Consider the following 26,379-nt stretch of genomic DNA (forward strand, 5'->3'; position numbering starts at 1 on the left):
CCTGATTCTGCAAAAGGATGAGATTACGCTTTTGGGTTAGAAGTGGTTGCGGGCTACTGCATACTAAGAAACCGTTTATTGAGGTCCGGTTGGATTACTCGATCTTCTCCCACCTCAAAATCAGCTGCTAATTCAGTGTTCTATACCAATGAGCTATTTTTGTCCTCCCTGCCCCTTCCAGCGAATGGGTCCCCCTGACTAACAAAAGTGATTCAAACAGATTTGTATACCTTTTCATAGGAGACTTCATGACGTATTTTATACTGTGCCAATGCAAGGTAGATTGAGTAATGATCTGGACAGCCCCATACTGGAGAACTGCAGCGCCTGTCAACCTGATCCCTTCTGCTGGTATTGTTAAACAACATCAAGGTTTAAAAGTATTAAACCGCAAGAGTTGGCTGGAGTAAGGCCGAAGGCTCCAATGTTTGGGAGTTGCACAGTTCTCAGTCTTTTCATGTTTCTCTCAAAGAACGAAGGGCCCTCTTATTTCTCCTTCTCATTCATATATGGAATTGAATGAGGGCTAATCAAAAAATGAATTAGAGCTGGACGTAGGAATGCAGCAGAAGACCCAGCAAACGCATTTCAAAGTTGCTCTTCTAAGGATACCTTTGTACTTGACAGATCAATTTAATCCTACAGGTGCTCTAAAATGAAGAATGCATTTCAGTCATCCTTGCAGAAAATCACACAGCCATCTATTCTAGGCTGCACAGAGTTTTCCGTCCTCTCCACCTGCTAGCTTGTTGTTGCAATATGTCGCAATTCTGGAGAATTGTCTGCTATGCTAGAATGCCCGGCCCAGTTCAAATGTTCATTGTACTTCCTGCAAAAATATCAAAAGAAAAACAAAGATTTGGTTTTGGAAAAATAATTCATTACCATCTTGTAAAAATCAAAACGTTCACATTTGAGTCAAAAAAAGAGAGGCTAGGTCTCACTATTTTGCTCAAGCTGTGTTACACCTACTGCTCTCAGGTGCTGTCCTGCTACCGATGGGCATGGAAGCTTTGGCCTGCTCTGTTTCCAGCCTGGGTCGGTGCACCTCTCATTACACAACCTGAAATTCTAGAGCTCCCTCTAGAACACCATATTGATACCCAACGTAGCATGGACACCTGATCAACACAGCTGAGTGCAGCCCAGAACCCCTGAGCTCAAGCAATCCACAAGCCTCAGCCTCCCAAGTAGCTAGGACAACAGGCACACGCCACCATGCCCGGCAAACACAGCACATGTCCTAATGATGAAATGCATTGCTTAAGTAAGGATAATGATAAAGTACGGTGTAATGAATTGATGGTATGCCAACCGTATTTCAAGAAAATCTATTTCACTATCCTTCAAAGAAAGGAAAATAATGTCTTATCAAGAAGCAGTGTGAATATGGAAAGGGCCTTTAAAAAAGATGTGGAGTTTCCTAAAGGAAAAGAAGAGGGTTGAACTGATTTAAGGGAGAGTGGAAGTAGGGTCAGAAAGTTAGTGAAGGGGATGTGAATACAATATAGATACTAGTATTTAGAGAGTGAGAGATAGGTAGAGGGAGAGAGGAGAAAGAAAGTGAGAGAGAAGAGCCAACTTAGGGCTGAGTTTCTCATTATCTGCCAGTGACTCCCTGTAGAACCTTACAGGCACAATTTAGGCTCTCCTGTAGCCATCCATCCCTTCTTGTTATGCCGAGCCAGCCAATGTTGAGAAAAGCAGCAAGGGTCACAATGATGGAAGACATCTGCAACATTGGAAGTTATAAAGTGGTATGGAGTGGGAGGGCTAGAAGAGTTATTATAAAGAATGAATACGCGTCATTCTGTTCTCTAGCCTCAACAGCTTCAAGAGAGGAACTCTTGCTGGCCAAGAAGACCAATGTCAGTTCAGCTTGAGCAGGTGAAAGCTTGCCTGATTCTGCAAAAGGATGAGATTACGCTTTTGGGTTAGAAGTGGTTGCGGGCTACTGCATACTAAGAAACCGTTTATTGAGGTCCGGTTGGATTACTCGATCTTCTCCCACCTCAAAATCAGCTGCTAATTCAGTGTTCTATACCAATGAGCTATTTTTGTCCTCCCTGCCCCTTCCAGCGAATGGATCCCCCTGACTAACAAAAGTGATTCAAACAGATTTGTATACCTTTTCATAGGAGACTTCATGACGTATTTTATACTGTGCCAATGCAAGGTAGATTGAGTAATGATCTGGACAGCCCCATACTGGAGAACTGCAGCGCCTGTCAACCTGATCCCTTCTGCTGGTATTGTTAAACAACCTCAAGATTTAAAAGTATTAAACCGCAAGAGTTGGCTGGAGTAAGGCCGAAGGCTCCAATGTTTGGGAGTTGCACAGTTCTCAGTCTTTTCATGTTTCTCTCAAAGAGCGAAGGGCCCTCTTATTTCTCCTTCTCATTCATATATGGAATTGAATGAGGGCTAATCAAAAAATGAATTAGAGCTGGACGTAGGAATGCAGCAGAAGACCCAGCAAACGCATTTCAAAGTTGCTCTTCTAAGGATACCTTTGTACTTGACAGATCAATTTAATCCTACAGGTGCTCTAAAATGAAGAATGCATTTCAGTCATCCTTGCAGAAAATCACACAGCCATCTATTCTAGGCTGCACAGAGTTTTCCGTCCTCTCCACCTGCTAGCTTGTTGTTGCAATATGTCTCAATTCTGGAGAATTGTCTGCTATGCTAGAATGCCCGGCCCAGTTCAAATGTTCATTGTACTTCCTGCAAAAATATCAAAAGAAAAACAAAGATTTGGTTTTGGAAAAATAATTCATTACCATCTTGTAAAAATCAAAACGTTCACATTTGAGTCAAAAAAAGAGAGGCTAGGTCTCATTATTTTGCTCGGGCTGTGTTTCACCTACTGCTCTCAGGTGATGTCCTGCTACCGATGGTCATGGAAGCTTTGGCCTGCTCTGTTTCCAGCCTGGGTCGGTGCACCTCTCATTACACAACCTGAAATTTCAGAGCTCCCTCTAGAACACCATATTGATACCCAACGTAGCATGGACACCTGATCAACACAGCTGAGTGCAGCCCAGAACCCCTGAGCTCAAGCAATCCACAAGCCTCAGCCTCCCAAGTAGCTAGGACAACAGGCACACGCCACCATGCCCGGCAAACACAGCACATGTCCTAATGATGAAATGCATTGCTTAAGTAAGGATAATGATAAAGTACGGTGTAATGAATTGATGGTATGCCAACCGTATTTCAAGAAAATCTATTTCACTATCCTTCAAAGAAAGGAAAATAATGTCTTATCAAGAAGCAGTGTGAATATGGGAAGGGCCTTTAAAAAAGATGTGGAGTTTCCTAAAGGAAAAGAAGAGGGTTGAACTGATTTAAGGGAGAGAGGAAGTAGGGTCAGAAAGTTTGTGAAGGGGATGTGAATACAATATAGATACTAGTATTTAGTGAGTGAGAGATAGGTAGAGGGAGAGAGGAGAAAGAAAGTGAGGGAGAAGAGCCAACTTAGGGCTGAGTTTCTCGTTATCTGCCAGTGACTCCCTGTAGAACCTTACAGGCACAATTCAGGCTCTCCTGTAGCCATCCATCCCTTCTTGTTATGCCGAGCCAGCCAATGTTGAGAAAAGTAGCAAGGGTCACAATTATGGAAGACATCTGCAACATTGGAAGTTATAAAGTGGTATGGAGTGGGAGGGCTAGAAGAGTTATTATAAAGAATGAATACGCCTCATTCTGTTCTCTAGCCTCAACAGCTTCAAGAGAGGAACTCTTGCTGGCCAAGAAGACCAATGTCAGTTCAGCTTGAGCAGGTAAAAGCTTGCCTGATTCTACAAAAGGATGAGATTACGCTTTTGGGTTAGAAGTGGTTGCGGGCTACTGCATACTAAGAAACCGTTTATTGAGGTCCGGTTGGATTACTCGATCTTCTCCCACCTCAAAATCAGCTGCTAATTCAGTGTTCTATACCAATGAGCTATTTTTGTCCTCCCTGCCCCTTCCAGTGAATGGGTCCCCCTGACTAACAAAAGTGATTCAAACAGATTTGTATACCTTTTCATAGGAGACTTCATGACGTATTTTATACTGTGCCAATGCAAGGTAGATTGAGTAATGATCTGGACAGCCCCATACTGGAGAACTGCAGCGCCTGTCAACCTGATCCCTTCTGCTGGTATTGTTAAACAACATCACGATTTAAAAGTATTAAACCGCAAGAGTTGGCTGGAGTAAGGCCGAAGGCTCCAATGTTTGGGAGTTGCACAGTTCTCAGTCTTTTCATGTTTCTCTCAAAGAGCGAAGGGCCCTCTTATTTCTCCTTCTCATTCATATATGGAATTGAATGAGGGCTAATCAAAACATGAATTAGAGCTGGACGTAGGAATGCAGCAGAAGACCCAGCAAATGCATTTCAAAGTTGCTCTTCTAAGGATACTTTTGTACTTGACAGATCAATTTAATCCTACAGGTGCTCTAAAATGAAGAATGCATTTCAGTCATTCTTGCAGAAAATCACACAGCCATCTATTCTAGGCTGCACAGAGTTTTCCGTCCTCTCCACCTGCTAGCTTGTTGTTGCAATATTTTGCAATTCTGGAGAATTGTCTGCTATGCTAGAATGCCCGGCCCAGTTCAAATGTTCATTGTACTTCCTGCAAAAATATCAAAAGAAAAACAAAGATTTGGTTTTGGAAAAATAATTCATTACCATCTTGTAAAAATCAAAACGTTCACATTTGAGTCAAAAAAAGAGAGGCTAGGTCTCACTATTTTGCTCAAGCTGTGTTACGCCTACTGCTCTCAGGTGCTGTCCTGCTACGGATGGGCATGGAAGCTTTGGCCTGCTCTGTTTCCAGCCTGGGTCGGTGCACCTCTCATTACACAACCTGAAATTCTAGAGCTCCCTCTAGAACACCATATTGATACCCAGCGTAGCATGGACACCTGATCAACACAGCTGAGTGCAGCCCAGAACCCCTGAGCTCAAGCAATCCACAAGCCTCAGCCTCCCAAGTAGCTAGGACAACAGGCACACGCCACCATGCCCGGCAAACACAGCACATGTCCTAATGATGAAATGCATTGCTTAAGTAAGGATAATGATAAAGTACGGTGTAATGAATTGATGGTATGCCAACCGTATTTCAAGAAAATCTATTTCACTATCCTTCAAAGAAAGGAAAATAATGTCTTATCAAGAAGCAGTGTGAATATGGGAAGGGCCTTTAAAAAGATGTGGAGTTTCCTAAAGGAAAAGAAGAGGGTTGAACTGATTTAAGGGAGAGAGGAAGTAGGGTCAGAAAGTTTGTGAAGGGGATGTGAAAACAATATAGATACTAGTATTTATAGAGTGAGAGATAGGTAGAGGGAGAGAGGAGATAGAAAGTGAGGGAGAAGAGCCAACTTAGGGCTGAGTTTCTCATTATCTGCCAGTGACTCCCTGTAGAACCTTACAGGCACAATTCAGGCTCTCCTGTAGCCATCCATCCCTTCTTGTTATGCCGAGCCAGCCAATGTTGAGAAAAGCAGCAAGGGTCACAATGATGGAAGACATCTGCCACATTGGAAGTTATAAAGTGGTATGGAGTGGGAGGGCTAGAAGAGTTATTATAAAGAATGAATACGCGTCATTCTGTTCTCTAGCCTCAACAGCTTCAAGAGAGGAACTCTTGCTGGCCAAGAAGACCAATGTCAGTTCAGCTTGAGCAGGTGAAAGCTTGCCTGATTCTGCAAAAGGATGAGATTACGCTTTTGGGTTAGAAGTGGTTGCGGGCTACTGCATACTAAGAAACCGTTTATTGAGGTCCGGTTGGATTACTCGATCTTCTCCCACCTCAAAATCAGCTGCTAATTCAGTGTTCTATACCAATGAGCTATTTTTGTCCTCCCTGCCCCTTCCAGCGAATGGGTCCCCCTGACTAACAAAAGTGATTCAAACAGATTTGTATACCTTTTCATAGGAGACTTCATGACGTATTTTATACTGTGCCAATGCAAGGTAGATTGAGTAATGATCTGGACAGCCCCATACTGGAGAACTGCAGCGCCTGTCAACCTGATCCCTTCTGCTGGTATTGTTAAACAACATCAAGGTTTAAAAGTATTAAACCGCAAGAGTTGGCTGGAGTAAGGCCGAAGGCTCCAATGTTTGGGAGTTGCACAGTTCTCAGTCTTTTCATGTTTCTCTCAAAGAGCGAAGGGCCCTCTTATTTCTCCTTCTCATTCATATATGGAATTGAATGAGGGCTAATCAAAAAATGAATTAGAGCTGGACGTAGGAATGCAGCAGAAGACCCAGCAAACGCATTTCAAAGTTGCTCTTCTAAGGATACCTTTGTACTTGACAGATCAATTTAATCCTACAGGTGCTCTAAAATGAAGAATGCATTTCAGTCATCCTTGCAGAAAATCACACAGCCATCTATTCTAGGCTGCACAGAGTTTTCCGTCCTCTCCACCTGCTAGCTTGTTGTTGCAATATGTCGCAATTCTGGAGAATTGTCTGCTATGCTAGAATGCCCGGCCCAGTTCAAATGTTCATTGTACTTCCTGCAAAAATATCAAAAGAAAAACAAAGATTTGGTTTTGGAAAAATAATTCATTACCATCTTGTAAAAATCAAAACGTTCACATTTGAGTCAAAAAAAGAGAGGCTAGGTCTCACTATTTTGCTCAAGCTGTGTTACACCTACTGCTCTCAGGTGCTGTCCTGCTACCGATGGGCATGGAAGCTTTGGCCTGCTCTGTTTCCAGCCTGGGTCGGTGCACCTCTCATTACACAACCTGAAATTCTAGAGCTCCCTCTAGAACACCATATTGATACCCAACGTAGCATGGACACCTGATCAACACAGCTGAGTGCAGCCCAGAACCCCTGAGCTCAAGCAATCCACAAGCCTCAGCCTCCCAAGTAGCTAGGACAACAGGCACACGCCACCATGCCCGGCAAACACAGCACATGTCCTAATGATGAAATGCATTGCTTAAGTAAGGATAATGATAAAGTACGGTGTAATGAATTGATGGTATGCCAACCGTATTTCAAGAAAATCTATTTCACTATCCTTCAAAGAAAGGAAAATAATGTCTTATCAAGAAGCAGTGTGAATATGGAAAGGGCCTTTAAAAAAGATGTGGAGTTTCCTAAAGGAAAAGAAGAGGGTTGAACTGATTTAAGGGAGAGTGGAAGTAGGGTCAGAAAGTTAGTGAAGGGGATGTGAATACAATATAGATACTAGTATTTAGAGAGTGAGAGATAGGTAGAGGGAGAGAGGAGAAAGAAAGTGAGAGAGAAGAGCCAACTTAGGGCTGAGTTTCTCATTATCTGCCAGTGACTCCCTGTAGAACCTTACAGGCACAATTTAGGCTCTCCTGTAGCCATCCATCCCTTCTTGTTATGCCGAGCCAGCCAATGTTGAGAAAAGCAGCAAGGGTCACAATGATGGAAGACATCTGCAACATTGGAAGTTATAAAGTGGTATGGAGTGGGAGGGCTAGAAGAGTTATTATAAAGAATGAATACGCGTCATTCTGTTCTCTAGCCTCAACAGCTTCAAGAGAGGAACTCTTGCTGGCCAAGAAGACCAATGTCAGTTCAGCTTGAGCAGGTGAAAGCTTGCCTGATTCTGCAAAAGGATGAGATTACGCTTTTGGGTTAGAAGTGGTTGCGGGCTACTGCATACTAAGAAACCGTTTATTGAGGTCCGGTTGGATTACTCGATCTTCTCCCACCTCAAAATCAGCTGCTAATTCAGTGTTCTATACCAATGAGCTATTTTTGTCCTCCCTGCCCCTTCCAGCGAATGGATCCCCCTGACTAACAAAAGTGATTCAAACAGATTTGTATACCTTTTCATAGGAGACTTCATGACGTATTTTATACTGTGCCAATGCAAGGTAGATTGAGTAATGATCTGGACAGCCCCATACTGGAGAACTGCAGCGCCTGTCAACCTGATCCCTTCTGCTGGTATTGTTAAACAACCTCAAGATTTAAAAGTATTAAACCGCAAGAGTTGGCTGGAGTAAGGCCGAAGGCTCCAATGTTTGGGAGTTGCACAGTTCTCAGTCTTTTCATGTTTCTCTCAAAGAGCGAAGGGCCCTCTTATTTCTCCTTCTCATTCATATATGGAATTGAATGAGGGCTAATCAAAAAATGAATTAGAGCTGGACGTAGGAATGCAGCAGAAGACCCAGCAAAGGCATTTCAAAGTTGCTCTTCTAAGGATACCTTTGTACTTGACAGATCAATTTAATCCTACAGGTGCTCTAAAATGAAGAATGCATTTCAGTCATCCTTGCAGAAAATCACACAGCCATCTATTCTAGGCTGCACAGAGTTTTCCGTCCTCTCCACCTGCTAGCTTGTTGTTGCAATATGTCTCAATTCTGGAGAATTGTCTGCTATGCTAGAATGCCCGGCCCAGTTCAAATGTTCATTGTACTTCCTGCAAAAATATCAAAAGAAAAACAAAGATTTGGTTTTGGAAAAATAATTCATTACCATCTTGTAAAAATCAAAACGTTCACATTTGAGTCAAAAAAAGAGAGGCTAGGTCTCATTATTTTGCTCGGGCTGTGTTTCACCTACTGCTCTCAGGTGATGTCCTGCTACCGATGGTCATGGAAGCTTTGGCCTGCTCTGTTTCCAGCCTGGGTCGGTGCACCTCTCATTACACAACCTGAAATTTCAGAGCTCCCTCTAGAACACCATATTGATACCCAACGTAGCATGGACACCTGATCAACACAGCTGAGTGCAGCCCAGAACCCCTGAGCTCAAGCAATCCACAAGCCTCAGCCTCCCAAGTAGCTAGGACAACAGGCACACGCCACCATGCCCGGCAAACACAGCACATGTCCTAATGATGAAATGCATTGCTTAAGTAAGGATAATGATAAAGTACGGTGTAATGAATTGATGGTATGCCAACCGTATTTCAAGAAAATCTATTTCACTATCCTTCAAAGAAAGGAAAATAATGTCTTATCAAGAAGCAGTGTGAATATGGGAAGGGCCTTTAAAAAAGATGTGGAGTTTCCTAAAGGAAAAGAAGAGGGTTGAACTGATTTAAGGGAGAGAGGAAGTAGGGTCAGAAAGTTTGTGAAGGGGATGTGAATACAATATAGATACTAGTATTTAGTGAGTGAGAGATAGGTAGAGGGAGAGAGGAGAAAGAAAGTGAGGGAGAAGAGCCAACTTAGGGCTGAGTTTCTCGTTATCTGCCAGTGACTCCCTGTAGAACCTTACAGGCACAATTCAGGCTCTCCTGTAGCCATCCATCCCTTCTTGTTATGCCGAGCCAGCCAATGTTGAGAAAAGTAGCAAGGGTCACAATTATGGAAGACATCTGCAACATTGGAAGTTATAAAGTGGTATGGAGTGGGAGGGCTAGAAGAGTTATTATAAAGAATGAATACGCCTCATTCTGTTCTCTAGCCTCAACAGCTTCAAGAGAGGAACTCTTGCTGGCCAAGAAGACCAATGTCAGTTCAGCTTGAGCAGGTAAAAGCTTGCCTGATTCTACAAAAGGATGAGATTACGCTTTTGGGTTAGAAGTGGTTGCGGGCTACTGCATACTAAGAAACCGTTTATTGAGGTCCGGTTGGATTACTCGATCTTCTCCCACCTCAAAATCAGCTGCTAATTCAGTGTTCTATACCAATGAGCTATTTTTGTCCTCCCTGCCCCTTCCAGTGAATGGGTCCCCCTGACTAACAAAAGTGATTCAAACAGATTTGTATACCTTTTCATAGGAGACTTCATGACGTATTTTATACTGTGCCAATGCAAGGTAGATTGAGTAATGATCTGGACAGCCCCATACTGGAGAACTGCAGCGCCTGTCAACCTGATCCCTTCTGCTGGTATTGTTAAACAACATCACGATTTAAAAGTATTAAACCGCAAGAGTTGGCTGGAGTAAGGCCGAAGGCTCCAATGTTTGGGAGTTGCACAGTTCTCAGTCTTTTCATGTTTCTCTCAAAGAGCGAAGGGCCCTCTTATTTCTCCTTCTCATTCATATATGGAATTGAATGAGGGCTAATCAAAACATGAATTAGAGCTGGACGTAGGAATGCAGCAGAAGACCCAGCAAATGCATTTCAAAGTTGCTCTTCTAAGGATACTTTTGTACTTGACAGATCAATTTAATCCTACAGGTGCTCTAAAATGAAGAATGCATTTCAGTCATTCTTGCAGAAAATCACACAGCCATCTATTCTAGGCTGCACAGAGTTTTCCGTCCTCTCCACCTGCTAGCTTGTTGTTGCAATATGTTGCAATTCTGGAGAATTGTCTGCTATGCTAGAATGCCCGGCCCAGTTCAAATGTTCATTGTACTTCCTGCAAAAATATCAAAAGAAAAACAAAGATTTGGTTTTGGAAAAATAATTCATTACCATCTTGTAAAAATCAAAACGTTCACATTTGAGTCAAAAAAAGAGAGGCTAGGTCTCACTATTTTGCTCAAGCTGTGTTACGCCTACTGCTCTCAGGTGCTGTCCTGCTACGGATGGGCATGGAAGCTTTGGCCTGCTCTGTTTCCAGCCTGGATCGGTGCACCTCTCATTACACAACCTGAAATTCTAGAGCTCCCTCTAGAACACCATATTGATACCCAGCGTAGCATGGACACCTGATCAACACAGCTGAGTGCAGCCCAGAACCCCTGAGCTCAAGCAATCCACAAGCCTCAGCCTCCCAAGTAGCTAGGACAACAGGCACACGCCACCATGCCCGGCAAACACAGCACATGTCCTAATGATGAAATGCATTGCTTAAGTAAGGATAATGATAAAGTACGGTGTAATGAATTGATGGTATGCCAACCGTATTTCAAGAAAATCTATTTCACTATCCTTCAAAGAAAGGAAAATAATGTCTTATCAAGAAGCAGTGTGAATATGGGAAGGGCCTTTAAAAAGATGTGGAGTTTCCTAAAGGAAAAGAAGAGGGTTGAACTGATTTAAGGGAGAGAGGAAGTAGGGTCAGAAAGTTTGTGAAGGGGATGTGAAAACAATATAGATACTAGTATTTATAGAGTGAGAGATAGGTAGAGGGAGAGAGGAGATAGAAAGTGAGGGAGAAGAGCCAACTTAGGGCTGAGTTTCTCATTATCTGCCAGTGACTCCCTGTAGAACCTTACAGGCACAATTCAGGCTCTCCTGTAGCCATCCATCCCTTCTTGTTATGCCGAGCCAGCCAATGTTGAGAAAAGCAGCAAGGGTCACAATGATGGAAGACATCTGCCACATTGGAAGTTATAAAGTGGTATGGAGTGGGAGGGCTAGAAGAGTTATTATAAAGAATGAATACGCGTCATTCTGTTCTCTAGCCTCAACAGCTTCAAGAGAGGAACTCTTGCTGGCCGAGAAGACCAATGTCAGTTCAGCTTGAGCAGGTGAAAGCTTGCCTGATTCTGCAAAAGGATGAGATTACGCTTTTGGGTTAGAAGTGGTTGCGGGCTACTGCATACTAAGAAACCGTTTATTGAGGTCCGGTTGGATTACTCGATCTTCTCCCACCTCAAAATCAGCTGCTAATTCAGTGTTCTATACCAATGAGCTATTTTTGTCCTCCCTGCCCCTTCCAGCGAATGGGTCCCCCTGACTAACAAAAGTGATTCAAACAGATTTGTATACCTTTTCATAGGAGACTTCATGACGTATTTTATACTGTGCCAATGCAAGGTAGATTGAGTAATGATCTGGACAGCCCCATACTGGAGAACTGCAGCGCCTGTCAACCTGATCCCTTCTGCTGGTATTGTTAAACAACATCAAGGTTTAAAAGTATTAAACCGCAAGAGTTGGCTGGAGTAAGGCCGAAGGCTCCAATGTTTGGGAGTTGCACAGTTCTCAGTCTTTTCATGTTTCTCTCAAAGAGCGAAGGGCCCTCTTATTTCTCCTTCTCATTCATATATGGAATTGAATGAGGGCTAATCAAAAAATGAATTAGAGCTTGACGTAGGAATGCAGCAGAAGACCCAGCAAACGCATTTCAAAGTTGCTCTTCTAAGGATACTTTTGTACTTGACAGATCAATTTAATCCTACAGGTGCTCTAAAATGAAGAATGCATTTCAGTCATCCTTGCAGAAAATCACACAGCCATCTATTCTAGGCTGCACAGAGTTTTCCATCCTCTCCACCTGCTAGCTTGTTGTTGCAATATGTCGCAATTCTGGAGAATTGTCTGCTATGCTAGAATGCCCGGCCCAGTTCAATTGTTCATTGTACTTCCTGCAAAAATATCAAAAGAAAAACAAAGATTTGGTTTTGGAAAAATAATTCATTACCATCTTGTAAAAATCAAAACGTTCACATTTAAGTCAAAAAAAGAGAGGCTAGGTCTCATTATTTTGCTCAAGCTGTGTTACACCTACTGCTCTCAGGTGCTGTCCTGCTACCGATGGGCATGGAAGCTTTGGCCTGCTCTGTTTCCAGCCTGGGTCGGTGCACCTCTCATTACACAACCTGAAATTCTAGAGCTCCCTCTAGAACACCATATTGATACCCAACGTAGCATGGACCCCTGATCAACACAGCTGAGTGCAGCCCAGAACCCCTGAGCTCAAGCAATCCACAAGCCTCAGCCTCCCAAGTAGCTAGGACAACAGGCACACGCCACCATGCCCGGCAAACACAGCACATGTCCTAATGATGAAATGCATTGCTTAAGTAAGGATAATGATAAAGTACGGTGTAATGAATTGATGGTATGCCAACCGTATTTCAAGAAAATCTATTTCACTATCCTTCAAAGAAAGGAAAATAAAGTCTTATCAAGAAGCAGTGTGAATATGGGAAGGGCCTTTAAAAAAGATGTGGAGTTTCCTAAAGGAAAAGAAGAGGGTTGAACTGATTTAAGGGAGAGAGGAAGTAGGGTCAGAAAGTTTGTGAAGGGGATGTGAAAACAATATAGATACTAGTATTTAGTGAGTGAGAGATAGGTAGAGGGAGAGAGGAGATAGAAAGTGAGGGAGAAGAGCCAACTTAGGGCTGAGTTTCTCATTATCTGCCAGTGACTCCCTGTAGAACCTTACAGGCACAATTCAGGCTCTCCTGTAGCCATCCATCCCTTCTTGTTATGCCGAGCCAGCCAATGTTGAGAAAAGCAGCAAGGGTCACAATGATGGAAGACATCTGCCACATTGGAAGTTATAAAGTGGTATGGAGTGGGAGGGCTAGAAGAGTTATTATAAAGAATGAATATGCGTCATTCTGTTCTCTAGCCTCAACAGCTTCAAGAGAGTAACACTTGCTGGCCAAGAAAACCAATGTCAGTTCAGCTTGAGCAGGTGAAAGCTTGCCTGATTCTGCAAAAGGATGAGATTACGCTTTTGGGTTAGAAGTGGTTGCGGGCTACTGCATACTAAGAAACCGTTTATTGAGGTACGGTTGGATTACTCGATCTTCTCCCACCTCAAAATCAGCTGCTAATTCAGTGTTCTATACCAATGAGCTATTTTTGTCCTCCCTGCCCCTTCCAGCGAATGGGTCCCCCTGACTAACAAAAGTGATTCAAACAGATTTATATACCTTTTCATAGGAGACTTCATGACGTATTTTATACTGTGCCAATGCAAGGTAGATTGAGTAATGATCTGGACAGCCCCATACTGGAGAACTGCAGCGCCTGTCAACCTGATCCCTTCTGCTGGTATTGTTAAACAACATCAAGGTTTAAAAGTATTAAACCGCAAGAGTTGGCTGGAATAAGGCCGAAGGCTCCAATGTTTGGGAGTTGCACTGTTCTCAGTCTTTTCATGTTTCTCTCAAAGAGCGAAGGGCCCTCTTATTTCTCCTTCTCATTCATATATGGAATTGAATGAGGGCTAATCAAAAAATGAATTAGAGCTCGACGTAGGAATGCAGCAGAAGACCCAGCAAACGCATTTCAAAGTTGCTCTTCTAAGGATACTTTTGTACTTGACAGATCAATTTAATCCTACAGGTGCTCTAAAATGAAGAATGCATTTCAGTCATCCTTGCAGAAAATCACACAGCCATCTATTCTAGGCTGCACAGAGTTTTCCATCCTCTCCACCTGCTAGCTTGTTGTTGCAATATGTCGCAATTCTGGAGAATTGTCTGCTATGCTAGAATGCTCGGCCCAGTTCAATTGTTCATTGTACTTCCTGCAAAAATATCAAAAGAAAAACAAAGATTTGGTTTTGGAAAAATAATTCATTACCATCTTGTAAAAATCAAAACGTTCACATTTGAGTCAAAAAAAGAGAGGCTAGGTCTCACTATTTTGCTCAAGCTGTGTTACACCTACTGCTCTCAGGTGCTGTCCTGCTACCGATGGGCATGGAAGCTTTGGCCTGCTCTGTTTCCAGCCTGGGTCTGTGCACCTCTCATTACACAACCTGAAATTCTAGAGCTCCCTCTAGAACACCATATTGATACCCAACGTAGCATGGACACCTGATCAACACAGCTGAGTGCAGCCCAGAACCCCTGAGCTCAAGCAATCCACAAGCCTCAGCCTCCCAAGTAGCTAGGACAACAGGCACAGGCCACCATGCCCAGCAAACACAGCACTTGTCCTAATGATGAAATGCATTGCTTAAGTAAGGATAATGATAAAGTACGGTGTAATGAATTGATGGTATGCCAACCGTATTTCAAGAAAATCTATTTCACTATCCTTCAAAGAAAGGAAAATAATGTCTTATCAAGAAGCAGTGTGAATATGGGAAGGGCCTTTAAAAAGATGTGGAGTGTCCTAAAGGAAAAGAAGAGGGTCGAACTGATTTAAGGGAGAGAGGAAGTAGGGTCAGAAAGTTTGTGAAGGGGATGTGAATACAATATAGATACTAGTATTTAGTGAGTGAGAGATAGGTAGAGGGAGAGAGGAGAAAGAAAGTGAGAGAGAAGAGCCAACTTAGGGCTGAGTTTCTCATTATCTGCCAGTGACTCCCTGTAGAACCTTACAGGCACAATTCAGGCTCTCCTGTAGCCATCCATCCCTTCTTGTTATGCCGAGCCAGCCAATGTTGAGAAAAGCAGCAAGGGTCACAATGATGGAAGACATCTGCCACATTGGAAGTTATAAAGTGGTATGGAGTGGGAGGGCTAGAAGAGTTATTATAAAGAATGAATATGCGTCATTCTGTTCTCTAGCCTCATCAGCTTCAAGAGAGGAACTCTTGCTGGCCGAGAAGACCAATGTCAGTTCAGCTTGAGCAGGTGAAAGCTTGCCTGATTCTGCAAAAGGATGAGATTACGCTTTTGGGTTAGAAGTGGTTGCGGGCTACTGCATACTAAGAAACCGTTTATTGAGGTCCGGTTGGATTACTCGATCTTCTCCCACCTCAAAATCAGCGGCTAATTCAGAGTTCTATACCAATGAGCTATTTTTGTCCTCCCTGCCCCTTCCAGCGAATGGGTCCCCCTGACTAACAAAAGTGATTCAAACAGATTTGTATACCTTTTCATAGGAGACTTCATGACGTATTTTATACTGTGCCAATGCAAGGTAGATTGAGTAATGATCTGGACAGCCCCATACTGGAGAACTGCAGCGCCTGTCAACCTGATCCCTTCTGCTGGGATTGTTAAACAACATCAAGATTTAAAAGTATTAAACCGCAAGAGTTGGCTGGAGTAAGGCCGAAGGCTCCAATGTTTGGGAGTTACACAGTTCTCAGTCTTTTCATGTTTCTCTCAAAGAGCGAAGGGCCCTCTTATTTCTCCTTCTCATTCATATATGGAATTGAATGAGAGCTAATCAAAACATGAATTAGAGCTGGAAGTAGGAATGCAGCAGAAGACCCAGCAAACGCATTTCAAAGTTGCTCTTCTAAGGATACTTTAGTACTTGACAGATCAATTTAATCCTACAGGTGCTCTAAAATGAAGAATGCATTTCAGTCATCCATGCAGAAAATCACACAGCCATCTATTCTAGGCTGCACAGAGTTTTCAGTCCCCTCCACCTGCTAGATTGTTGTTGCAATATGTCGCAATTCTGGAGAATTGTCTGCTATGCTAGAATGCCCGGCCCAGTTCAAATGTTCATTGTACTTCCTGCAAAAATATCAAAAGAAAAACAAAGATTTGGTTTGGAAAATAATTCATTACCATCTTGTAAAAATCAAAACGTTCACATTTGAGTCAAAAAAAGAGAGGCTAGGTCTCACTATTTTGCTCAGGCTGTGTTACACCTACTGCTCTGAGGTGCTGTCCTGCTACCGATGGGCATGGAAGCTTTGGCCTGCTCTGTTTTCAGCCTGGGTCGGTGCACCTCTCATTACACAACCTGAAATTCTAGAGCTCCCTCTAGAACACCATATTGATACCCAACGTAGCATGGACACCTGATCAACACAGCTGAGTGCAGCCCAGAACCCCTGAGCTCAAGCAATCCACAAGCCTCAGCCTCCCAAGTAGCTAGGACAACAGGCACACGCCACCATGCCCGGCAAACACAGCACATGTCCTAATGATGAAATGCATTGCTTAAGTAAGGATAATGATAAAGTACGGTGTAATGAATTGATGGTATGCCAACCGTATTTCAAGAAAATCTATTTCACTATCCTTCAAAGAAAGGAAAATAATGTCTTATCAAGAAGCAGTGTGAATATGGGAAGGGCCTTTAAAAAAGATGTGGAGTTTCCTAAAGGAAAAGAAGAGGGTTGAACTGATTTAAGGGAGAGAGGAAGTAGGGTCAGAAAGTTTGTGAAGGGGATGTGAATACAATATAGATACTAGTATTTAGTGAGTGAGAGATAGGTAGAGGGAGAGAGGAGAAAGAAAGTGAGGGAGAAGAGCCAACTTAGGGCTGAGTTTCTCATTATCTGCCAGTGACTCCCTGTAGAACCTTACAGGCACAATTCAGGCTCTCCTGTAGCCATCCATCCCTTCTTGTTATGCCGAGCCAGCCAATGTTGAGAAACGCAGCAAGGGTCACAATGATGGAAGACATCTGCCACATTGGAAGTTATAAAGTGGTATGGAGTGGGAGGGCTAGAAGAGTTATTATAAAGAATGAATATGCGTCATTCTGTTCTCTAGCCTCAACAGCTTCAAGAGAGTAACTCTTGCTGGCCAAGAAGACCAATGTCAGTTCAGCTTGAGCAGGTGAAAGCTTGCCTGATTCTGCAAAAGGATGAGATTACGCTTTTGGGTTAGAAGTGGTTGCGGGCTACTGCATACTAAGAAACCGTTTATTGAGGTCCGGTTGGATTACTCGATCTTCTCCCACCTCAAAATCAGCTGTTAATTCAGTGTTCTATACCAATGAGCTATTTTTGTCCTCCCTGCCCCTTCCAGCGAATGGGTCCCCCTGACTAACAAAAGTGATTCAAACAGATTTGTATACCTTTTCATAGGAGACTTCATGACGTATTTTATACTGTGCCAATGCAAGGTAGATTGAGTAATGATCTGGACAGCCCCATACTGGAGAACTGCAGCGCCTGTTAACCTGATCCCTTCTGCTGGTATTGTTAAACAACATCAAGATTTAAAAGTATTAAACCGCAAGAGTTGGCTGGAGTAAGGCCGAAGGCTCCAATGTTTGGGAATTGCACAGTTCTCAGTCTTTTCATGTTTCTCTCAAAGAGTGAAGGGCCCTCTTATTTCTCCTTCTCATTCATATATGGAATTGAATGAGGGCTAATCAAAAAATGAATTAGAGCTGGACGTAGGAATGCAGCAGAAGACCCAGCAAACGCATTTCAAAGTTGCTCTTCTAAGGATACTTTTGTACTTGACAGATCAATTTAATCCTACAGGTGCTCTAAAATGAAGAATGCATTTCAGTCATTCTTGCAGAAAATCACACAGCCATCTATTCTAGGCTGCACAGAGTTTTCCGTCCTCTCCACCTGCTAGATTGTTGTTGCAATATGTTGCAATTCTGGAGAATTGTCTGCTATGCTAGAATGCCCGGCCCAGTTCAAATGTTCATTGTACTTCCTGCAAAAATATCAAAAGAAAAACAAAGATTTGGTTTTGGAAAAATAATTCATTACCATCTTGTAAAAATCAAAACGTTCACATTTGAGTCAAAAAAAGAGAGGCTAGGTCTCACTATTTTGCTCAGGCTGTGTTACACCTACTGCTCTCAGGTGCTGTCCTGCTACCGATGGGCATGGAAGCTTTGGCCTGCTCTGTTTTCAGCCTGGGTTGGTGCACCTCTCATTACACAACCTGAAATTCTAGAGCTCCCTCTAGAACACCATATTGATACCCAGCGTAGCATGGACACCTGATCAACACAGCTGAGTGCAGCCAAGAACCCCTGAGCTCAAGCAATCCACAAGCCTCAGCCTCCCAAGTAGCTAGGACAACAGGCACACGCCACCATGCCTGGCAAACACAGCACATGTCCTAATGATGAAATGCATTGCTTAAGTAAGGATAATGATAAAGTACGGTGTAATGAATTGATGGTATGCCAACCGTATTTCAAGAAAATCTATTTCACTATCCTTCAAAGAAAGGAAAATAATGTCTTATCAAGAAGCAGTGTGAATATGGGAAGGGCCTTTAAAAAGATGTGGAGTTTCCTAAAGGAAAAGAAGAGGGTTGAACTGATTTAAGGGAGAGAGGAAGTAGGGTCAGAAAGTTTTTGAAGGGGATGTGAAAACAATATAGATACTAGTATTTAGTGAGTGAGAGATAGGTAGAGGGAGAGAGGAGAAAGAAAGTGAGAGAGAAGAGCCAACTTAGGGCTGAGTTTCTCATTATCTGCCAGTGACTCCCTGTAGAACCTTACAGGCACAATTCAGGCTCTCCTGTAGCCATCCATCCCTTCTTGTTATGCCGAGCCAGCCAATGTTGAGAAAAGCAGCAAGGGTCACAATGATGGAAGACATCTGCCACATTGGAAGTTATAAAGTGGTATGGAGTGGGAGGGCTAGAAGAGTTATTATAAAGAATGAATATGCGTCATTCTGTTCTCTAGCCTCATCAGCTTCAAGAGAGGAACTCTTGCTGGCCGAGAAGACCAATGTCAGTTCAGCTTGAGCAGGTGAAAGCTTGCCTGATTCTGCAAAAGGATGAGATTACGCTTTTGGGTTAGAAGTGGTTGCGGGCTACTGCATACTAAGAAACCGTTTATTGAGGTCCGGTTGGATTACTCGATCTTCTCCCACCTCAAAATCAGCTGCTAATTCAGTGTTCTATACCAATGAGCTATTTTTGTCCTCCCTGCCCCTTCCAGCGAATGGGTCCCCCTGACTAACAAAAGTGATTCATACAGATTTGTATACCTTTTCATAGGAGACTTCATAACGTATTTTATACTGTGCCAATGCAAGGTAGATTGAGTAATGATCTGGACAGCCCCATACTGGAGAACTGCAGCGCCTGTCAACCTGATCCCTTCTGCTGGTATTGTTAAACAACATCAAGGTTTAAAAGTATTAAACCGCAAGAGTTGGCTGGAGTAAGGCCGAAGGCTCCAATGTTTGGGAGTTGCACAGTTCTCAGTCTTTTCATGTTTCTCTCAAAGAGCGAAGGGCCCTCTTATTTCTCCTTCTCATTCATATATGGAATTGAATGAGGGCTAATCAAAAAATGAATTAGAGCTGGACGTAGGAATGCAGCAGAAGACCCAGCAAACGCATTTCAAAGTTGCTCTTCTAAGGATACCTTTGTACTTGACAGATCAATTTAATCCTACAGGTGCTCTAAAATGAAGAATGCATTTCAGTCATCCTTGCAGAAAATCACACAGCCATCTATTCTAGGCTGCACAGAGTTTTCCGTCCTCTCCACCTGCTAGCTTGTTGTTGCAATATGTCGCAATTCTGGAGAATTGTCTGCTATGCTAGAATGCCCGGCCCAGTTCAAATGTTCATTGTACTTCCTGCAAAAATATCAAAAGAAAAACAAAGATTTGGTTTTGGAAAAATAATTCATTACCATCTTGTAAAAATCAAAACGTTCACATTTGAGTCAAAAAAAGAGAGGCTAGGTCTCACTATTTTGCTCAAGCTGTGTTACACCTACTGCTCTCAGGTGCTGTCCTGCTACCGATGGGCATGGAAGCTTTGGCCTGCTCTGTTTCCAGCCTGGGTCGGTGCACCTCTCATTACACAACCTGAAATTCTAGAGCTCCCTCTAGAACACCATATTGATACCCAACGTAGCATGGACACCTGATCAACACAGCTGAGTGCAGCCCAGAACCCCTGAGCTCAAGCAATCCACAAGCCTCAGCCTCCCAAGTAGCTAGGACAACAGGCACACGCCACCATGCCCGGCAAACACAGCACATGTCCTAATGATGAAATGCATTGCTTAAGTAAGGATAATGATAAAGTACGGTGTAATGAATTGATGGTATGCCAACCGTATTTCAAGAAAATCTATTTCACTATCCTTCAAAGAAAGGAAAATAATGTCTCATCAAGAAGCAGTGTGAATATGGAAAGGGCCTTTAAAAAAGATGTGGAGTTTCCTAAAGGAAAAGAAGAGGGTTGAACTGATTTAAGGGAGAGTGGAAGTAGGGTCAGAAAGTTAGTGAAGGGGATGTGAATACAATATAGATACTAGTATTTAGAGAGTGAGAGATAGGTAGAGGGAGAGAGGAGAAAGAAAGTGAGAGAGAAGAGCCAACTTAGGGCTGAGTTTCTCATTATCTGCCTGTGACTCCCTGTAGAACCTTACAGGCACAATTTAGGCTCTCCTGTAGCCATCCATCCCTTCTTGTTATGCCGAGCCAGCCAATGTTGAGAAAAGCAGCAAGGGTCACAATGATGGAAGACATCTGCAACATTGGAAGTTATAAAGTGGTATGGAGTGGGAGGGCTAGAAGAGTTATTATAAAGAATGAATACGCGTCATTCTGTTCTCTAGCCTCAACAGCTTCAAGAGAGGAACTCTTGCTGGCCAAGAAGACCAATGTCAGTTCAGCTTGAGCAGGTGAAAGCTTGCCTGATTCTGCAAAAGGATGAGATTACGCTTTTGGGTTAGAAGTGGTTGCAGGCTACTGCATACTAAGAAACCGTTTATTGAGGTCCGGTTGGATTACTCGATCTTCTCCCACCTCAAAATCAGCTGCTAATTCAGTGTTCTATACCAATGAGCTATTTTTGTCCTCCCTGCCTCTTCCAGCGAATGGGTCCCCCTGACTAACAAAAGTGATTCAAACAGATTTGTATACCTTTTCATAGGAGACTTCATGACGTATTTTATGCTGTGCCAATGCAAGGTAGATTGAGTATTGATCTGGACAGCCCCATACTGGAGAACTGCAGCGCCTCTCAACCTGATCCCTTCTGCTGGTATTGTTAAACAACATCAAGATTTAAAAGTATTAAACCGCAAGAGTTGGCAGGAGTAAGGCCGAAGGCTCCAATGTTTGGGAGTTGCACAGTTCTCAGTCTTTTCATGTTTCTCTCAAAGAGCGAAGGGCCCTCTTATTTCTCCTTCTCATTCATATATGGAATTGAATGAGGGCTAATCAAAAAATGAATTAGAGCTGGACGTAGGAATGCAGCAGAAGACCCAGCAAACGCATTTCAAAGTTGCTCTTCTAAGGATACTTTTGTACTTGACAGATCAATTTAATCCTACAGGTGCTCTAAAATGAAGAATGCATTTCAGTCATCCTTGCAGAAAATCACACAGCCATCTATTCTAGGCTGCACAGAGTTTTCCGTCCTCTCCACCTGCTAGCTTGTTGTTGCAATATGTCGCAATTCTGGAGAATTGTCTGCTATGCTAGAATGCCCGGCCCAGTTCAAATGTTCATTGTACTTCCTGCAAAAATATCAAAAGAAAAACAAAGATTTGGTTTTGGAAAAATAATTCATTACCATCTTGTAAAAATCAAAACGTTCACATTTGAGTCAAAAAAAGAGAGGCTAGGTCTCATTATTTTGCTCAAGCTGTGTTACACCTACTGCTCTCAGGTGCTGTCCTGCCACCGATGGGCATGGAAGCTTTGGCCTGCTCTGTTTCCAGCCTGGGTCAGTGCACCTCTCATTACACAACCTGAAATTCTAGAGCTCCCTCTAGAACACCATATTGATACCCAACGTAGCATGGACACCTGATCAACACAGCTGAGTGCAGCCCAGAACCCCTGAGCTCAAGCAATCCACAAGCCTCAGCCTCCCAAGTAGCTAGGACAACAGGCACACGCCACCATACCCGGCAAACACAGCACATGTCCTAATGATGAAATGCATTGCTTAAGTAAGGATAATGATAAAGTACGGTGTAATGAATTGATGGTATGCCAACCGTATTTCAAGAAAATCTATTTCACTATCCTTCAAAGAAAGGAAAATAATGTCTTATCAAGAAGCAGTGTGAATATGGGAAGGGCCTTTAAAAAGATGTGGAGTTTCCTAAAGGAAAAGAAGAGGGTTGAACTGATTTAAGGGAGAGAGGAAGTAGGGTCAGAAAGTTTGTGAAGGGGATGTGAATACAATATAGATACTAGTATTTAGTGAGTGAGAGATAGGTAGAGGGAGAGAGGAGATAGAAAGTGAGGGAGAAGAGCCAACTTAGGGCTGAGTTTCTCATTATTTGCCAGTGACTCCCTGTAGAACCTTACAGGCACAATTCAGGCTCTCCTGTAGCCATCCATCCCTTCTTGTTATGCCGAGCCAGCCAATGTTGAGAAAAGCAGCAAGGGTCACAATGATGGAAGACATCTGCCACATTGGAAGTTATAAAGTGGTACGGAGTGGGAGGGCTAGAAGAGTTATTATAAAGAATGAATACGCGTCATTCTGTTCTCTAGCCTCAACAGCTTCAAGAGAGGAACTCTTGCTGGCCGAGAAGACCAATGTCAGTTCAGCTTGAGCAGGTGAAAGCTTGCCTGATTCTTCAAAAGGATGAGATTACGCTTTTGGGTTAGAAGTGGTTGCGGGCTACTGCATACTAAGAAACCGTTTATTGAGGTCCGGTTGGATTACTCGATCTTCTCCCACCTCAAAATCAGCTGCTAATTCAGTGTTCTATACCAATGAGCTATTTTTGCCCTCCCTGCCCCTTCCAGCGAATGGGTCCCCCTGACTAACAAAAGTGATTCAAACAGATTTGTATACCTTTTCATAGGAGACTTCATGACGTATTTTATACTGTGCCAATGCAAGGTAGATTGAGTAATGATCTGGACAGCCCCATACTGGAGAACTGCAGCGCCTGTCAACCTGATCCCTTCTGCTGGGATTGTTAAACAACATCAAGGTTTAAAAGTATTAAACCGCAAGAGTTGGCTGGAGTAAGGCCGAAGGCTCCAATGTTTGGGAGTTGCACAGTTCTCAGTCTTTTCATGTTTCTCTCAAAGAGCGAAGGGCCCTCTTATTTCTCCTTCTCATTCATATATGGAATTGAATGAGGGCTAATCAAAAAATGAATTAGAGCTCGACTTAGGAATGCAGCAGAAGACCCAGCAAACGCATTTCAAAGTTGCTCTTCTAAGGATACTTTTGTACTTGACAGATCAATTTAATCCTACAGGTGCTCTAAAATGAAGAATGCATTTCAGTCATCCTTGCAGAAAATCACACAGCCATCTATTCTAGGCTGCACAGAGTTTTCCGTCCTCTCCACCTGCTAGCTTGTTGTTGCAATATGTCGCAATTCTGGAGAATTGTCTGCTATGCTAGAATGCCCGGCCCAGTTCAAATGTTCATTGTACTTCCTGCAAAAATATCAAAAGAAAAACAAAGATTTGGTTTTGGAAAAATAATTCATTACCATCTTGTAAAAATCAAAACGTTCATATTTGAGTCAAAAAAAGAGAGGCTAGGTCTCATTATTTTGCTCGGGCTGTGTTACACCTACTGCTCTCAGGTGATGTCCTGCTACCGATGGTCATGGAAGCTTTGGCCTACTCTGTTTCCAGCCTGGGTCGGTGCACCTCTCATTACACAACCTGAAATTCTAGAGCTCCCTCTAGAACACCATATTGATACCCAACGTAGCATGGACACCTGATCAACACAGCTGAGTGCAGCCCAGAACCCTGAGCTCAAGCAATCCACAAGCCTCAGCCTCCCAAGTAGCTAGGACAACAGGCACACGCCACCATGCCCGGCAAACACAGCACATGTCCTAATGATGAAATGCATTGCTTAAGTAAGGATAATGATAAAGTACGGTGTAATGAATTGATGGTATGCCAACCGTATTTCAAGAAAATCTATTTCACTATCCTTCAAAGAAAGGAAAATAATGTCTTATCAAGAAGCAGTGTGAATATGGGAAGGGCCTTTAAAAAAGATGTGGAGTTTCCTAAAGGAAAAGAAGAGGGTTGAACTGATTTAAGGGAGAGAGGAAGTAGGGTCAGAAAGTTTGTGAAGGGGATGTGAATACAATATAGATACTAGTATTTAGTGAGTGAGAGGTAGGTAGAGGGAGAGAGGAGAAAGAAAGTGAGAGAGAAGAGCCAACTTAGGGCTGAGTTTCTCATTATCTGCCAGTGACTCCCTGTAGAACCTTACAGGCACAATTCAGGCTCTCCTGTAGCCATCCATCCCTTCTTGTTATGCCGAGCCAGCCAATGTTGAGAAAAGCAGCAAGGGTCACAATGATGGAAGACATCTGCCACATTGGAAGTTATAAAGTGGTATGGAGTGGGAGGGCTAGAAGAGTTATTATAAAGAATGAATACGCGTCATTCTGTTCTCTAGCCTCAACAGCTTCAAGAGAGGAACTCTTGCTGGCCGAGAAGACCAATGTCAGTTCAGCTTGAGCAGGTGAAAACTTGCCTGATTCTGCAAAAGGATGAGATTACGCTTTTGGGTTAGAAGTGGTTGCGGGCTACTGCATACTAAGAAACCGTTTATTGAGGTCCGGTTGGATTACTCGATCTTCTCCCACCTCAAAATCAGCTGCTAATTCAGTGTTCTATACCAATGAGCTATTTTTGTCCTCCCTGCCCCTTCCAGCGAATGGGTCCCCCTGACTAACAAAAGTGATTCAAACAGATTTGTATACCTTTTCATAGGAGACTTCATGACGTATTTTATACTGTGCCAATGCAAGGTAGATTGAGTAATGATCTGGACAGCCCCATACTGGAGAACTGCAGCGCCTGTCAACCTGATCCCTTCTGCTGGGATTGTTAAACAACATCAAGATTTAAAAGTATTAAACCGCAAGAGTTGGCTGGAGTAAGGCCGAAGGCTCCAATGTTTGGGAGTTACACAGTTCTCAGTCTTTTCATGTTTCTCTCAAAGAGCGAAGGGCCCTCTTATTTCTCCTTCTTATTCATATATGGAATTGAATGAGAGCTAATCAAAACATGAATTAGAGCATTGTTAAAAAGGGTTCCAAAGACAACCGGTAACCAAAGACCCTTTTATGTTGCCCGGCGGTATCGCCTCTATGACCCACCAATATTAATCAATGAAGAAGCAGGCGCTGGAGACTGGAAGGCAGGAAACGAGGATTTTATTCTCTCCGGAGGAGAACACATCAATTCAGACAGCAAGTATCGTCACGAGGTGCTCTAACCACATCTCTGAGGCCTGGCCTCTTATACTAGGGTTTATGACCTTTATTGCACATAACACATTCTTGCAACACTTTAGTATTAGAAAGAACATCCTCGGAATCTCCCCTGCAGGCCCGTTCCCACACACATTTACAGTTGGATTCCCCACCCCGGTCACAACAGGTGATGGTTGTCGCACAGCAGGGCATTCCGCCGATTCACGGAATGCATGGGGTTTGATCGGATCTCATGGGGTGGGGGCTTTGATCGGTTCGGGGGTCTTTTGATGGAGAGGGGAAGCTTCCTACTGTACGGGGTAATAAACAGTATCCGCAAAGCCAGGTGGCGGCCTGGGAACAAGGAAGACAAACGGGGACACAGGAAAAGGGGGTTTGCATCAGAAGGATCTGAGGCCATGAAAGGGATGAGGGGAGGTGTCGCGCTGGGAACAGGATGGGATTCCGTGGTGAAGCTGCGCTGAAGAGGGGTTTATGACCCAAGGCATGAGAGAGCGGGGGTTGTCAGCGTGCGGGGGAATGCTTGCGAGGTTAAGAGAGAGAGAGAGAGACGCGCTGGCTATCAGCGAGGGGCAGGGAGGCCATGGTGCTCAAAATGGCTGCCGCTTACGCGCACGAATGGGCTTGGAAAGGGGCAAGATGGCGCCGATAATGTTCACCAAGTTTGTATTTATTTTTCACAGTCCTCCCTTTAACATTTCCAAGACATCTTGCTGGCCTATTTCCTATCTACACCTATATGCAGCGATCATAAGTAAGGGAGAGGGGACTTAGGCGAAAGAACTGTACATAAACATCACATTATAAACATCATATTGAAAAATCTCATCATTTAGTAGGCGGGTTCATCGTTAAGTTGGTTGCAGAAAAAGTCATCGTAATGCAATATCAGACTAGAATTACGTAGCGAGGGCGTTGGGTACGGATCATAGAATAAGAACTGGTAAGTTATCATATAAGTAAGTCC

At 43.3% G+C, this 26,379-nt stretch overlaps 13 non-coding genes across 13 annotated transcripts; all 13 read right to left on the bottom strand.

The window, feature by feature from the left end:
- Positions 1-927: 927 nt before the first annotated feature.
- On the bottom strand, positions 928-1,227 carry LOC147734068 (signal recognition particle RNA). Its single transcript, XR_015307755.1, has one exon.
- Positions 1,228-2,825: 1,598 nt separating this feature from the next.
- LOC147734069 (signal recognition particle RNA) lies at positions 2,826-3,125 on the bottom strand. Its single transcript, XR_015307754.1, has one exon.
- Positions 3,126-4,723: 1,598 nt separating this feature from the next.
- On the bottom strand, positions 4,724-5,023 carry LOC147734070 (signal recognition particle RNA). The gene has a single exon (XR_015308149.1).
- Positions 5,024-6,620: 1,597 nt separating this feature from the next.
- Positions 6,621-6,920, bottom strand: LOC147734071 (signal recognition particle RNA). Its single transcript, XR_015307766.1, has one exon.
- Positions 6,921-8,518: 1,598 nt separating this feature from the next.
- On the bottom strand, positions 8,519-8,818 carry LOC147734072 (signal recognition particle RNA). The gene has a single exon (XR_015307756.1).
- Positions 8,819-10,416: 1,598 nt separating this feature from the next.
- Positions 10,417-10,716, bottom strand: LOC147734073 (signal recognition particle RNA). Its single transcript, XR_015308238.1, has one exon.
- Positions 10,717-12,313: 1,597 nt separating this feature from the next.
- Positions 12,314-12,613, bottom strand: LOC147734074 (signal recognition particle RNA). Its single transcript, XR_015308083.1, has one exon.
- A 1,598-nt stretch (positions 12,614-14,211) lies between these two features.
- Positions 14,212-14,511, bottom strand: LOC147734075 (signal recognition particle RNA). The gene has a single exon (XR_015308028.1).
- Positions 14,512-16,106: 1,595 nt separating this feature from the next.
- Positions 16,107-16,406, bottom strand: LOC147734076 (signal recognition particle RNA). The gene has a single exon (XR_015308053.1).
- Positions 16,407-18,004: 1,598 nt separating this feature from the next.
- On the bottom strand, positions 18,005-18,304 carry LOC147734077 (signal recognition particle RNA). The gene has a single exon (XR_015307659.1).
- Positions 18,305-19,901: 1,597 nt separating this feature from the next.
- On the bottom strand, positions 19,902-20,201 carry LOC147734078 (signal recognition particle RNA). Its single transcript, XR_015307777.1, has one exon.
- Positions 20,202-21,799: 1,598 nt separating this feature from the next.
- Positions 21,800-22,099, bottom strand: LOC147734079 (signal recognition particle RNA). Its single transcript, XR_015308124.1, has one exon.
- A 1,597-nt stretch (positions 22,100-23,696) lies between these two features.
- Positions 23,697-23,995, bottom strand: LOC147734080 (signal recognition particle RNA). Its single transcript, XR_015307767.1, has one exon.
- Between the last annotated feature and the right edge of the window lie 2,384 nt (positions 23,996-26,379).

The sequence above is a fragment of the Lissotriton vulgaris genome, chromosome 1_2, assembly GCF_964263255.1.
Source record: "Lissotriton vulgaris chromosome 1_2, aLisVul1.2, whole genome shotgun sequence".
Classification (NCBI taxonomy): Eukaryota; Metazoa; Chordata; class Amphibia; order Caudata; family Salamandridae; genus Lissotriton; species Lissotriton vulgaris.